Here is a 15,152-nt window from a genome sequence, read left to right as displayed (position 1 = left end):
TGTAACTGACAACTTTATGCTACTTTAGTAGAAAAGAAGGTGCTGACCATTCATTCGCTCGTTCAATTTTGTTCTGTCTCTTATCCTGTTTAGGGTCAAGGGTGAGAGGCGGTATGCACTGTGGACCTCTCGCCAGTCAATCACAGGCCAATTACAGACAAATATCCATTCACACTCACATTGTGCAGATCACAAACTATACACAACGGTGCCTTGAGATACGGGTTTAATTCGTTCCATGACCATGCGCTTATCTCAAAACACTTGTATTTCATAATAGATTTCCCTACTAAAATGAATGAAAATGAAATTAATCCATTCCAGTCACTCCAAATGTTTCTTACGTTTTTAAAAAAGTAGTAGTATATTGTACAATATAGTCAAAAAAGCAAAATAGAAGAGAACATAAAGATATCAACTGGTTTTATGAAGCGTTTTACCTATGCACACATGCACGCATGCATGCGCACACACACATGCACACGCACGCACACACACACACGGTAGTACATTAGGGTGATGTGCCTTTAAAAGCTCTCTCTCTCTCTCTCCCTCTCTCTCCTTCCTTGTTTGAGAAAAGCAAGTTGTGCAAAATTTTACATTGAACAGTTGGACAATGTGCATTTCAAAGTTTACAGAAGGTCAAATGAAGTTTCACCCGAAATTCTAACATCCCTAACTTTTTGTGAGTAGTATATTCGTTTGGCTTTGTACAGTAAATAATTTTCGATGTGTCGCAATCAGCACTTCCAGTGGAAAGGTTATTTGTGCTTAGCTGTGAGGTTCATTCCTATGAAGGCATTTGATGACAGACTTTAAATTTGATGTGACTAATGAAGCTGATCCCACACTTAGTTGCACACTGGTGTCAACAGCTCCTGCTTCCACTTCATTTCGCCATGATCACACCCAAGGTCTGCACAGGGGCTCCACGCTCCCAGGTTATGACTATATGTCAGAGAAAGTGTGGAAACAGAAGCCAAGTGTTTTGGGTCCCTCAAGTTGCAGATGCCAAAGTCTCGTGACTGACATTTTCCGGCGGTGCTCCCGTTGGGAGGCGCAATTCGGGGGCACGTGCCTGCTGGGCTGCAGCACTTGGAGTGGAGTGAAGTGGAGATCCTTGCAAAGGGTATATGATTTCCAGACCAGGATGCAGACACAGTGATGAAAGAAAAAAAAACAATACCGTAATTTCTCTTTCATTTGCTTCCAGTTTGTAAGGTATAACTTAATGCTCTTTTTGTAGACTGTAATTTAGCTTAAATGTACAGTATATAATGATCTCATATGTTCCGTCAGCGAGTGATGCAAATGGAATTTCCTAACCTACAAAGGTAAACAAGAAGCAGTAAAATTTGAAATGTTTTTTATTTATTTTCTAAAACACCCATCCATCCATTCTGTTCAGGGTCACGGGGAGCCAGATCATAGCCCAGCAGACTTCGAACTCACATTCATTCCCACACTGCCAGCAAGTCAGGGAAATGAACCACACCACCATCAGTGGTTTTGACAATTTACAGTATTTCCCACAAAATGCATTATTCTTGATGACAGAATTTAGACAGATACAGTTAGCCACAAAATTATTCACAGTTCCCAAATGTTATTATAAGACTGGAAATGCCACAAGAACGGGACAAAAGACTGTTAGGTGTATTTTATTATCCGGGACATTAATTTTTAAAAATTCATTAATAATTGCAAGACAATATCTTTTGTCACTTTCTTCAGTATTTCCACCCAAAAGATACCCATTCAACAAATAAAGGCTTTAACTCAACAATTGGCAAGGGTATGAATAACTGTATTTGTGAGGGTATACTATTGAGTGCAGTACTTTGTAAATGTTTCTAGTCATTAACTTAATTTTGGACACATGCGTCCTTCCTTACCTTTGGGTCCTGACACACAAGCCAAATAGAAGTCAATGTATTACTATAATGATCCCGTATGGCTCATTTACACTAGTCTGACAATAACAACGCTAATAGAGTCCAATTAGTGGCCATAACTCACTACAATGTCACTACATTTTTATTTTACTGCTTTCAGCTGATTTATGTTGACTTAAGATCTTAAAAACACATCTGAAGGCCAATTGTGTCAAAATAATAAATGGGTCAGAGAAGAAACAACGGAACGTGAGCTACATTTGGAATGACCTCGGAATCCTTTGAACAAGATGTTTTCACAGGACCGCATGCTTGCCTTTCAGCTAACAATGCTCATTAACCGACACGTACAGTATGTGAGCTAAGCACTGAACATGCTTAGAGATGACAATTAATAGCTGTCTAATTTGGGGATTCAGAGCAAAAGAAGAAGAAGGGAGCATCTTAAGGTTGAGATGTTCTCCTTTAATCTCTGCACTTAAAACGTTGGCATCCAGAAAAGCTCAATTTTGAGATGACACCTCCAACAACACAAGGACGATTTGGAGCTCAGTTGGCCGTCTCAATGACGCTTCCAGACAACTTGGAAGGCGGAATCTTCACGGTTTATTCTTCTTTTCTCTTCTTAGCTTTTTTTTTCCAGGCAACCCATCGCAACTCTGACAGTTTGGGGACAAATCCAGAGCAACGAAAGCACAAAAAAAAAAGTATTTTTTTAAAAACGCAATCGCACTGAGAGCAGCAAAGTGTGCTAGTGGTTAACACGACTGCCTCACAGTTCTGCGGTTTTGGGTTTGAAATTAGGCATGATTTCCCCGTGCTTGTGTGGGCTTTCTACGGGGTACTCCCGCTTCCTCCCACGTTCCAAAAACATGTTTCTTAGGTTTATTGAACACATGTGTGACCAGTCCAGGGTGCATCCAGCCTCTTGCCCAAGGTCATCTTAAATAAATGAATTTTAAAAACATAAAAAGAATAAGTAAATAACATTATGTTAGATTATATTTGATATTTTAATTAAAATAACTCGCTATTCTAATGAATTCATTCACATTGGATGTGCTTTTGTTGTACATAGCATTAACATCTCTGTTAAGGTTGAGTCTTGCTGAGTTTGTTTCATGGAGGCCAGTTTTTATCTTCACCAGCTGAAGGATTTATTAGAATCTCACTTTCTTCCTGAGGGAGTCTCGTGTTTCAGGGCCATGGCTGCAGTCTCTGTTGCCTTATGTTTGCACAATTGCTTCTGTAAACCAGGGGGCCAGAGTAAAATATTTATTTTGTATTAATTAGGATTGACTACTATGTACAGTAAGATCAAATACGGTCAAATACACACAATATAAATTTCATACATAAAAAAAAAAACAAAAAAGCATCCATCCATCCATTTTCTATAGCGCCTGTCATAATTTAGGACAAACTGACTTTGAAATGGTCGCCAGCCAATCGCAGAGCACATATGGAGAAACAACCTTTTCACACACACACACATTCCCACATATGGATAATTTAGTCTTCAAGTTACCTCACGTGAATATTTTGGAATTGTGGGAGGAAGCTGCAGTAACTGGACAAAACTCACGCAAGCACAGGGAGAACATGCAAACTCCACGCAGGAGATTACAAGCCCAGAAACTCAGAAATGTGAGGCAGACAGGCTCACAAAGAGGTCACCATGCTGCATGAGGAGTTTAAAAAATTATTCAATTATATTATTATTTGCATTATATACACATGTATATTAATAAAACACCTGTTTAATACACACCTCTGAAATACCAAAGTCACTCAAATTACCGTTAATGATGTTTATTAATAATTAATGAAGACACGCTCATCATGTTCATGATTTCTTACAATAGTTATCCGCAATGATTTAACACAGTAGGAAACAGGTAAATATCAATATCCAAACTATTTTTAAAAATCTCTACTTAGAGGCTTAGCAAATATTTTTTCTGCAGTCGGGGGGAAGACAGCTCCGCTGTCGTTTTCCGTGATAATTGCCAAGCTAAACTCTCCCCCCCATTCATCCTACATGTCTTGTTCTCTTATGTAAGTTTTGGACGCCTTACTATATAGTGTTGTAACTTAAAGTGAATACTAGGGACGTAGACATGATGGACATGTTCTCCACGAGCGGTTTAGAGAGTCAAATATACAGTAAGTGGTTATCAAATGGGAATTGAGCTTTCCAACTGCTCTTCGTAGCTTATTTTGGCCTACAATGGTATCATAATGTCAAAGATATGGCTCATGATTGGGACTTTTACGCATGCAACAGTCACCAGAAATAGTTTGGAAGTAGATTCAGTCCATATAAAATCAAGCAAGAATTTCCCCTTCACCTCACAGATTTTCCTCAAATTTATTTCGGTGTGGATGGAAATTGGATTGCTGATTGACAAAAGGACGTTTTACGTAACTACTCATTTCTCAGAAACTATATACTACACATAATATTTTGAGGGGGAAAAAAAATATATATATATTTTTTTACATTGACCTTTGAAATGTACAAACAGCTTTAGGGGGGGGGGAAACACATAAAGACAATCGGGCCGTTTTTGTCCCAATTCTGCCCCTTCCCGACCAAGGACGTCAAATGGCAGACTCTTTTATGTTTTATAAGATGATCTTGTAAGATTATCCTTCTTATCCTTCTTCTTATTGTGTGTCAAGAGTGGATTCGTCCGTACTCATAGGGTCCGAAACGGGTCGGGGCCGACAATCCTAACTATTGAACACGTTCAATATCTACAACAAAACTTGTATGTGTGGGGAATGGCGACTTCTTCAAACATGTCTTAGCCGATGCTGTTTATTATTTTTTTTTTTGTATAAAAGTGGGTTCTCCACATGGTAAATATTTGGCAAAGAACTTTTGAGACTTCATTGCCATTTGACAACGGCGCTGCTTCCGGCAACCTTCGGAAATACTCTGTAAATAGCACATACCCAGAAATGTTTCTTCCTCTTCTGTTTTGTTAGAGCACATGATCACATGAGATTTCTGCTTCGAATGACGTTCCGAGATTGGCAGCGGAACAGAATCTTTATTCATGTGTGGCGTCTGTAGCAGATAAAAAACTGTTTTAAGATTTGATAAATCCTTAAGCGTGTAACAGACCTTAATGGAAGAATATTTGTAACAATGTTGTAGGACTATGACAGCGCTTTACAATTATACCAAAATTTGCTTCCTAAGTGGTGTAGTTTCAAAGAATATCAATGCTCAAAGTCGATAAGTATCGCTAAATTAGCAAAAAGTTTGTTAGCCGATGAGGTGTGTTGTAATGCATTTTTGCTGAATTTTCTGCCACATCTTCATGCACTCATGGAAGGATTCTTTTGGGATGCTCCGTCGTCACGGCCATGTTGTTGTCATCCACGTCTTCAAAACGTGTCCCTTTGATAACCCCCTAGGAAATAGGAAAAAAATTACATTTTACATCGAGCCAGGTCCGGTGAGCAGGGAATTTGCCCCACCACTCGACCAGGAAGTGTCAGATCCTCAGAGTATTGTGAGCAGGCGCGTGGTCATGGTTAAACAACTACTTCTTACGCACTGAATGAAGCAAACGGTGCAGGATCTCTTTGTAGATGCACTGGTTGCTCATCTGGCCCACATCAAAGGAGGAAACTAGTCATTTGTAGTTTGGGTTTGAAACACAGTAATCCGCTTCCATCACTGGGATTACGTTCTAAACCACCCCCGCAATAAGTAAAAAGCACATTATAGAAATACCCTAATTAAATATACCCCAGGCCAGGGGTGCCCAAACATTTTTGCCCCAAGATCTACTTTTCAAGCAGCCAACTTCCCGCGATTTATCTTTTTTTTTTTGGGGAGCGCAGAGCGCTACCAGTGAGCTAAAATTCTGGGCTGCCGACACAGCTCAGCACCAATGTATGTTGATGTACCTTGCATCACCACATGAGGCAATCATTACCTGAGTTTACGCCGATGACTTGCACTGAAGTGAATCAGTCAGGTATGCTGCCTTATTTTTAAAGTCCCGGAACAATGCGTCAGCTGCTTCAACGAATGCGTCTTTTACCATCTCTCCTTCTTGGAAGGACTTCTTGTTCTTAACGATGACGTGACTCACCCGGAACGATGCTTCAGAGGCGGCTTTCGCTTTTGAAGTATGTTGTGTGAAAAATAACTGCTGTCCAGACAACTGGGATTTTAGTTTCTTCACCTTTTTCTTTCTCAGCTCGCTTTTTGGCGGGAAGTCAGTGTCGTATTTTCTATGAACAGTCCTAAAATGCCGCTCCACATTTCCCTTCTTTGGTAATGCGATGGCAGACTGGCAGATGAGGCGTACGCATTTCAAAAATGTCATCGTAAAAAAATACTCCTCCTCCCATTCCGTATGAAAGTGGTGAGTTTTTGTCTTCTGACTTGGTCCAGCTCCCCCATTCATTTTAATACCCTTTTTTAAGTTTAAGAGAAAACACCGAGAGATAAAAATTGGAGGTAGCACACTGACTAGCTTGTGAGTTTTTACACACTTCGCGCCGTTGTTTGCGCATCTCCAGTTACCTTTTAGCACCGTTGTTTGCACATGTGCGTGACCTAAGTGTCAGAAAAATTCAGATTGTGTCAGAAAAATATCAATTAAGCGACGGGACGGATGATAGGCTGACATCTTTTTTTTTACTGTCGCGTGATGTCATGCGATCTACCGATATTACCTTCGCGGTCGACTGGTCGATCGCGATCGACGCATTGAGCACCCCTGCCCTAGGCATATAGCAAATTACGGCACTTACATTTTTATAAAGGTCTTTAAACACATTTTTAAAACAGTACAAACACATTTAAACATGAACAATATATGGAGAGAGAGCAAGAGCAATGGATAACTAAAAGTAACAACTGCAATAACAATTAAATAAAACCTTTTTAAAAAATCAGCAATATTGCGGGACGGCAAAGCGTGAACCGCGATTTAGCAGGGAATTACTATATCTCTTTTGTGAAACCAGTCCTGGAACTATTCTGACACACCTTATATAACTCTCTCCTTAAGAGGTTTGGAACAAACATTTTTTGTATTCTGCTATTTTCCCTCCGTTCCAACCACACCACAAAACTGAATGAAAAATGTGAGAGGTGAAGGGAAAATTCTTGGTTTATTTTACATGAAATGACCCAGCATGGATCGTTTTCCATGGCCCCTCACACCTGCGCTGACCAGATGAGGTATCAACACAGGTTTTGCCTGAGGGGTGAGAGAGGTGGTCGAACTCTTTGAGAATGATCCTAAACACAAGAACTTGACTTGTGCCCATCACCTGTCAGCTCCACACACAGAATAAATTCACACATTGCTCCAGGGGCAAATTTATCTGCAGAGGAACAGCAGCTGAGGAGCTCCTAGCTCATATAGTGTTTTATATATATATATATATATATATATATATATATATATATATATATATATATAAACAGCATAGTTGCCCAAGTCATATCAACGTTTCCAGAAAACAAGAAAAAACACAGCAAATAGAACAAACAAGAAGAGTCCAGTTGGTCCAGTTGTCTCGATTCAAGCTTTGTGTATTACCGCGACTTTGATGACTGAAAATCTACACAGACGTAAATCAAAAATTAAATAAAAAATAAGTAATTTGTATTGATATTGTGACAGTAAGTTAAAATACACTGGGATGTAGAGGTTACTCAGCTTGTGTGTAAATCAGGACCAGGAATCAAAGACGCAGGATGATTTAGTTTAAACACACTGTAATTAAAGACAGAAATATATCCGCGCTGTAGAGATATTTAATAATTAGTCTTATCTCAAGCGACCAAACATAACAAACATGTGAATTGTGGTGGACTGTGTTCAGGATTGCCTGTGAAAAGACAAATAAACAGCTGGGGACTGGCTGTGTTGCCTCAACAGCAACCCATCTAGTCAGCTTCCCTCAGGGAAACTCAGCATAGTTCCCAAGTCCAGATGGGTCTGACAAGTTCTGACACCGTCACTGCATGAACTCCAGTTGACAGCACAGTGCTATTTTTCGTCCAACACAGTAGGCCAACCTTACTCAGTGCAATCTTTGTTTTAAGAAATAGTTTAACAGCTTAACAGCTAACCATCATACATGTGAAAAAATAAATTGGCCACCGTGTAATAAAACTTGGGCAGCACATGGATAGTGGGTAGCACGTCTGCCTCACAGTTCTGAGGTTCAGGGTTCGGATCTCAGCTGCGGCCTCCCTGTGTGGATTTTGCCTGTTCTCCTCGTCCTGGCGTGAGTTTTGTCCAGGTTCGTTGAAGACTAAATTGTTCATAAGTTCTGAATGTGTGTGTGAATGGTTGTTTGTCTGTACTGTATGGGCCTTATCTATCTCATTTTAGACATACACACCGTACATACATCGATAATGTTCGGAACAGAAAGCAACCACGTGAACCTAAAATGTACACGATATGATATACTATAAATTCAATTAAATAGTTTTGCCCGGGTTATTTGGTAGCCATCTCTGCACAGTGACCGCATGTGGACCTCAAGACACGTGGATCACGTTTGCATATTCGAAACTTCTAATCTTAATCTAATTTCATTTTGGCACAGCGCTCAGGCAGCAGCCGTTTATAACTGATGCTGATTGTATCACTTTCGCACATCTGCCTCCCAGCGCACGTGTAGTGCACGTGCGGCCAACGGTGCGAGTGGGGAAAACCTCTGAGGGTACGCGGAGCTTGCCATGTGCCTGTGACAAGGTACAACAGTGATTATTTTTTGAGATTTTTGATCTTTTTGACAATTGAGTTTACTATACTATCAATCATAGATGTGGCTGCAAAGTCAGTTGTATATGACTGAGAACAACCTACAGTATTTTTGTGTTTTATCAGCCTGCATGGTTAGGTTCATTGGAGACTCAAAATTTCCAATAGGTGTGAGAGTGAATTGTTGATGGTCTATATGGGCAGCTGGTGACCAGTGACCACTTACTATACATCTAATCAGATAGCTGGGATGGTTTTTCCCATGTAATGGGGAAAATCAATCAATTTCTATTTTTAAGTGGTATGTTACACATTTAATTTAATGGGATGCTACAATCTGAATGTTCTGTTGTGATGCCAGTGCTGTAATAGGCAGAATAATGCTGCCTTCCAGAGTTCCAGAGTCTTTAGACGGCAAAATTAGTTGAGACTAAATCAACAGAGCCACTGCAGATTGGAGCGAAGCAGCGCAGTCCCTTTTGCCTCAATTGCTTCAAGTGAAGTCATTGCTTTCAAAAATGAAAAAGCCAAACAAGGAACATCAAAAAACTGTAAATGACTAAACTAACAAAGCCCCAAAAACCCAGACACAAAATAACAAAGAAACACAAGGAAACAAAACACTGACCACAACAGAAACAATGACAAAACTAGAAACATGACTTACAGACTCAACCAACCCAGCGAAATAAATACAAACAAATTGACGAGACAACGAGGCACACCTGGACAAGACACGAGTGGCTGGAGGGAGCTGATTGGCTGACACAAGGACATGATATGAAGATGTGACATGAAAGAAACTTCAATCTGATCAAAACCAAGTCAAATTTTGCCGAACCAGACTGTGTAGCAAGAACATAACAATAATGCTGCATTTTATTTGTAAGATAAATCCTCCTTTCAAGATCCTCAAGGACACTGTACATCAAATAAAACAACAATAAAAACATAATATTATTATTATTATTATTATTATTAAATATTATAATAAATAATAATTAATAATAAACATAAAAGAATAAAACAAATATAAATAAAAATACAGAGCTGTGCAGTTACAGGGAGTAGGTGATAGGGATAGTCTAGAGCGAATAACAAAAGATACCTCTATGTTAAATAGTTTGTCACTGAGCGAATGATTTTTACAACAGAGCGTTGCATTTGGATGCTGTGACTGTGCGCGAACTGAAGCATAGTTCATGAACCGAAGCAATAGTTGTCGTTCGTGAACCAAGGTTTCACTGTATTCAGAATCACGCTGTGCAGCTCAGAAAAGGTTGCTGTAACACAGTGTCTAATCGCCATGAATACATATGGCGCGGATTCCCACGTATAGCTTCAGTGGAATGATTCGGAAAGGCTAGTAGCCTGCGATATACAAAGTATGTCTAAAACAGCTGGACACGAGGATGTATTGAAAGCAGATGTGAACTAGAATGTCCACCACATGGAAAAGCTGATTTGTGCCTATACCTCAACAGTAATAGGGGAACTAACAGCCAAAAGTATACTAGACAGATTTGACCCACCCCCAGAAAAGCCTTCTGGAAAACTGTGGGATTAACACATAGGGATCTGCCTCCTGCATTGAGCTCTTTTTGTGTGTGTAGTTGTGTCGATCTTTTGGACTCCGATGGTATGGATTTTTTAAATGGAGCAAAATATGTTGTAGGATATAAAATGAGAACTTGCAAAATCACATTTCTTTTATATTCAGCTGTGAATTTGTGGACAGCGGCTCCTAAAACACAAATCCATATGCCTGCCTCTCTGCTGTGCAAATTATCTGCAGCTCAAAGAATGTCAGGCCTGCAGTGAGTTGCTTTCAAACTGTGTTTCCATCTTTGGAATGATGAACTCCTTTAATGTAGGGCTATGTTTACAGCACGGGGGGAGACAGGCCTACCTGTCTGTGGATTGAAACGAGAACATGGAGACAATTAATCTAAATGTAAATGTCACGTTGAATTCACTTTTCATTCAAAGGACCAACAAGCTTTCCCTCCTTTTTCAAGGACACACTGCTCTCCTATATGTGAACCTTCCTGCAGACTGGACCTAACGTAAATAAGCGTACGTGTTAAGGGAGTGTCAGTGTATTCTTTCAAACCTCATATACTGTACAGTATATTCAGCAATGGCAAATACTGGAGGTTAAGGACCCCAATTTCGTCCCTCTAGTGGTGTGAGCTTAACAGCTATTTTAAACTGTAACCAACTTGCCAGACTCTAAATGTTAATTGCATCTGGCGGGGAAACATAACATTTTACCTTCGGCTCAGTAGCTCAACAGAGAGAAATATTTATTGTGATTTGAACATGCAATCATGGAAAACTTGCATGCATACCTCTGCACAAACCTCTCTGTAGACATAAGCCATCCAAGTCCCCTCTGCTAAATCACTTAGCACTCTGGTAGCTTCACCGACTTTGCATTGATCTCACTCTGGAGACACAGAAAAGAAGGTATCCATACCACAAATGTCGGGTATCAGACTGTTAATGGTTTTGACTTGACTTTGGCTAAGTCATCCTGTTAATATTTCCAGCATACGTTTTTCAGCAGGCTAGAAAAGCGCTTGCGCTCGCCGCTTCACTCCCGCGCAGACAACTGACGTCTGTGACGAGGCAATCGTAGATGACATTACAACGTGGTCCGCGGGGAAGCGTAACGCTGTAAACCGACGGGCCTGAGAGGTCTACAGAATTAGATCATGTCTTTACAAGCACCCGGCAACATAACTGTGGTGAGTCTGACAGGCTCATTAATAAAGATTCCAAGGCCTCTTAATGGTAACGTCGTCTACAGCACGTCAACTCTGAGTCCCACAAATAACATCAGGTTGGCTGAAATCACAGGCTGTTTTTTTTTTTCACGTCTTCTTGATACAAGCACCCTGCACGTGCACACATCACTGTGGCTCCATGTGATGTCTCCAAATCATCACACACAAGACAAAAGGGAACATTTGTGATTGATACATTGCGATGCCACCTTATCAGTTCCTCAGCTTCTCAAAGAAAAGATCATATGTTTTACTAATCTCCTCATCCAGAGAGTGCTTTTCTAATTTAGCCAAAGCATGATATGTAATATTGCAGGTCATCATCGCAGGACTATTTAGCATCGTCATTTCCTCATCACACAATCATATTAATTCACAAGATCTTCATTGTTTGATTTCAAATTTACTCTGATTGTTACTACCACTTATAGCAAAAAAACTAGGTCCTCTCCACTGATAGGTGGCTTTGTTTTTTCCCCCTAAAAAAAAAGAGCAGAATTCTACTCATGTAATTTTCTGGTTTAAATTTATATTGGACATATTGTGATCATACTTATAACGTGATCATTTTGGTCACTGTTATTGTGATTAGAAATTTCCATACATTTCATCTAGACCTATTGCTAATGATTATCCAATGTATTACTTTTTTTTTTTTTTAATTTAAACAGCCTAGATCTACAGGCTGTTGGCGGATTCCCCAAAAATCTTTTCTTTTAACTAAGGCCTTGATTCTCCTTAGAATTTACAGTAAATCTCTGGCTTTCAAAGGTCTACAAAATGCTGCAGTCTTGTCCAATCATCTCAAATCGGTTGGCCAGAAAATGATAATTTGACTCCAGTCAATGTTTGATTTTGTCGTGTATAAGTTAGATGTAGGTTGCATGAATAAATGCTGCCAACTGCAAGCTGTAATCATAGTAAAACAAAAATCCATACTGTTGCTCGCAAATACTCACTTCTGTCCTGAGTCTAGCCTGCAACTACTCTTTCCCACCAACCCTCAATTTCAAGTTTCAGTGTCATCACTTGACCTTCAACACTTTCTAAGCCAACTCGTCCTTTAAAATAACCCCTATGACATTTCTCTTCCAATTTACACCATAGTAAAATCATTTGAAAACTGCTCCGAGGCTTCTAGTCTTACTGACTTTCCACCTGCTCTCCACACAAAATATCAACCTTTCTCCTAATTGTCATGTCAACCAACTCCTGAGCACTTCCTGTCATAGTTCCAACATTCAGAGTCCCCACATTCAGTTCTAGACTCTGTGCTGTCCTCTTCTCTTTCTGCCTAAGAAGCCACTTTCCACCTCCTTCGTCTTCGACCCACAGCAGCTGAATTTCCACCGGGGCCCTGCAGGATAACGGCGCCGACGGCTGACATTGTTCATCCGGGCCACGACCGATCCGGTATGAAATTCTTTGGATGAATGCTCATATTTGTTTGGCAAAGTTTTTGTTTTTTTTCAAAGTATTAGTTATTAGTTATTGTGTTGGGAGAGAAGCAGAAACATACTTTCAGTTTCACTTTTGACAATGCGCGAGGTACATTCATGGACAGTAGCCTTTTTTTTTGTTGTTGCCCAGAGCATGACTGCTTTCATGATGCTGTACAACAATTAAAGGCAGAGGAAAAACAGCTGAAAGCATGCTGGAATTTTATTAAATGTTCCACTCATCAACAGGGAAATTATGTGCTTCCTGTTAAATAGCCTCGTTGTAAACAGTCTCAACAGGGATGCAAATGAGACAACCGCAGAAGCTTCATTATTCTCTTACACGTGGAGACTTTCCACAGATTTTCGCCATGCAAGCACCGTTGGCACACATTTCATCTCTCAGGGATGAAGAACTGTAATAAATAGCTTCGAAAATGGCTCCAATTAGATGTCTGGAGTTACTGAGAGGATTCTGTTCTGTTGGTGTTTAGGGTGCAAGGAAAAGTTTCTCATATAGAATGGTTTCATGCCCTTAGATACCAAGACCCAGCTAACCAAAATTGTTTTCTACAGTGTAACATCCACCCCAAATTTTCAGAACAAAATATGCCTCAAAGGTCACACAAAAAAGGGCCTTTTTCAAAAACCGATATGACTGATGAGGCGCGAAGGACAGCGAACGCCAGAGGGAGAATTATTGTGTATGCTTGGAGCGTGACTCTCTTAACATTAAAGGGGGGGAAAAGATGCTGCCGCAGTGTACATTCTGTTCATTTATTGTTGATGTTGACTTATTACAGCCATAGTGAGACATTTGTACCGTTTTAGTGGCTACACTAACAGTACATTACGTTCCCTTTCCCTTTTCTGGCCATCATCAGATTTTTCTTTTTTACCATCACTGAGCGGTACTGATAGATCAGAGAGATGAAAATAACACTGGACAAATGTAGTTTTACCCTGCATAGATCATTGGAGGAGAAGGAGAAGCAGTATATTTTATTAAAATATCCAGAGTAATTACACGGGCTATGAGCAGAATAAATACATTCAGTCAGGGTTGCGAAGCTTCGGTCGCCACAATGAGCGTCATCCACAGGGTCCGCCCTACGAGACACTGAACATTAGCAGCAAACGAAAACATTATTCTCAAAATTTTACTCTGCTTATACCCGCAGATATTTTTGCGCCCGAAACAAAAGTGTTGCCTTACAGAAATAAAAATGCCATGGATGAGGTTCCCTCTGCCACATGATTACGGACCTTTCACAGCCAAAACAAAGTCTGCATTAGGCTTTTGAATAAGTCTATTCAGTAGCTGAGTTTCTTATTCCTCAGAAGGCCTAAAAGTGATTCCGTGGACATTAATTTACATATTTGAAACACATTTGCGTGCAATATTAGTTCAGCAGGAAATGAATAAAAATGTGTAAATTTCCACCAAAAGGGATTTGATCTTGTTTGCAAATGATGTAATATTTGACGCATTTTTGCGACAGTGTCAGGTCACTATCAAACAGTTCAAGGTAGCATTTAGCACGCAGTTTAATATGAACACATAATTCAATAGTCTAAATTTATTTTATTTGCATTGCCGCAGGATTAAACATGTTGTGTTTAGCATTTAGCATATTCCTTGCTGCCGAATTTGTCTTTTAAAAAACAAAACGAAACAAAATAAGTGTAGCGTGTTATTTATGAATATTTTTTCAAGTGAGTTAGTTTTATTTGTTCACAAAAGCATAGTGGCTTGCAGACAACAAAGCTTTTACAAGTAAGTACACCACACACCAGGAATTAAAACTATTTCCAACCACATTTAATTAATCTATCATCAGTGAACACTCTGCTATGAATCTGCATTGTCTGCCCTTTCTTGCGTGTAAGCTGGAAACATTTTTGCAATCTGTCCAATTCTTCATTAGTAAGTGTGATTAGAGTTTTTACAAGACATTTTCAGAATCATCCCATGTTTGGGATGTCTGAAAAAGACAGTCATCTGGACCAGTGGAATAATTTTTTTGGGTGTCTGCTCGCAGGAGGAACAGTAACTGTGACGGGAACGCTGTGGCAAACCTCAACTATGACTGGAGTGGAGCTACACATTAACACGGTTGACTTGTTTGATTCCACATTTGTTACGTTTTAAAGAAGACAACTGGGTACTATATACGGAATATCCTCAGACCGATTAGTGGGATTGGAGTGAAGTGTCTTGTCTTTCCAAAGTTAGAAATTGACTGCATGAGTCACATACAGATACCTTTT

The sequence above is a fragment of the Phycodurus eques genome, chromosome 14 (genome assembly GCF_024500275.1).
Source record: "Phycodurus eques isolate BA_2022a chromosome 14, UOR_Pequ_1.1, whole genome shotgun sequence".
NCBI classification, from domain to species: Eukaryota; Metazoa; Chordata; class Actinopteri; order Syngnathiformes; family Syngnathidae; genus Phycodurus; species Phycodurus eques.
The sequence above is the reverse complement of the archived record's forward strand: the minus strand, read 5'-3'. Positions refer to the sequence as shown.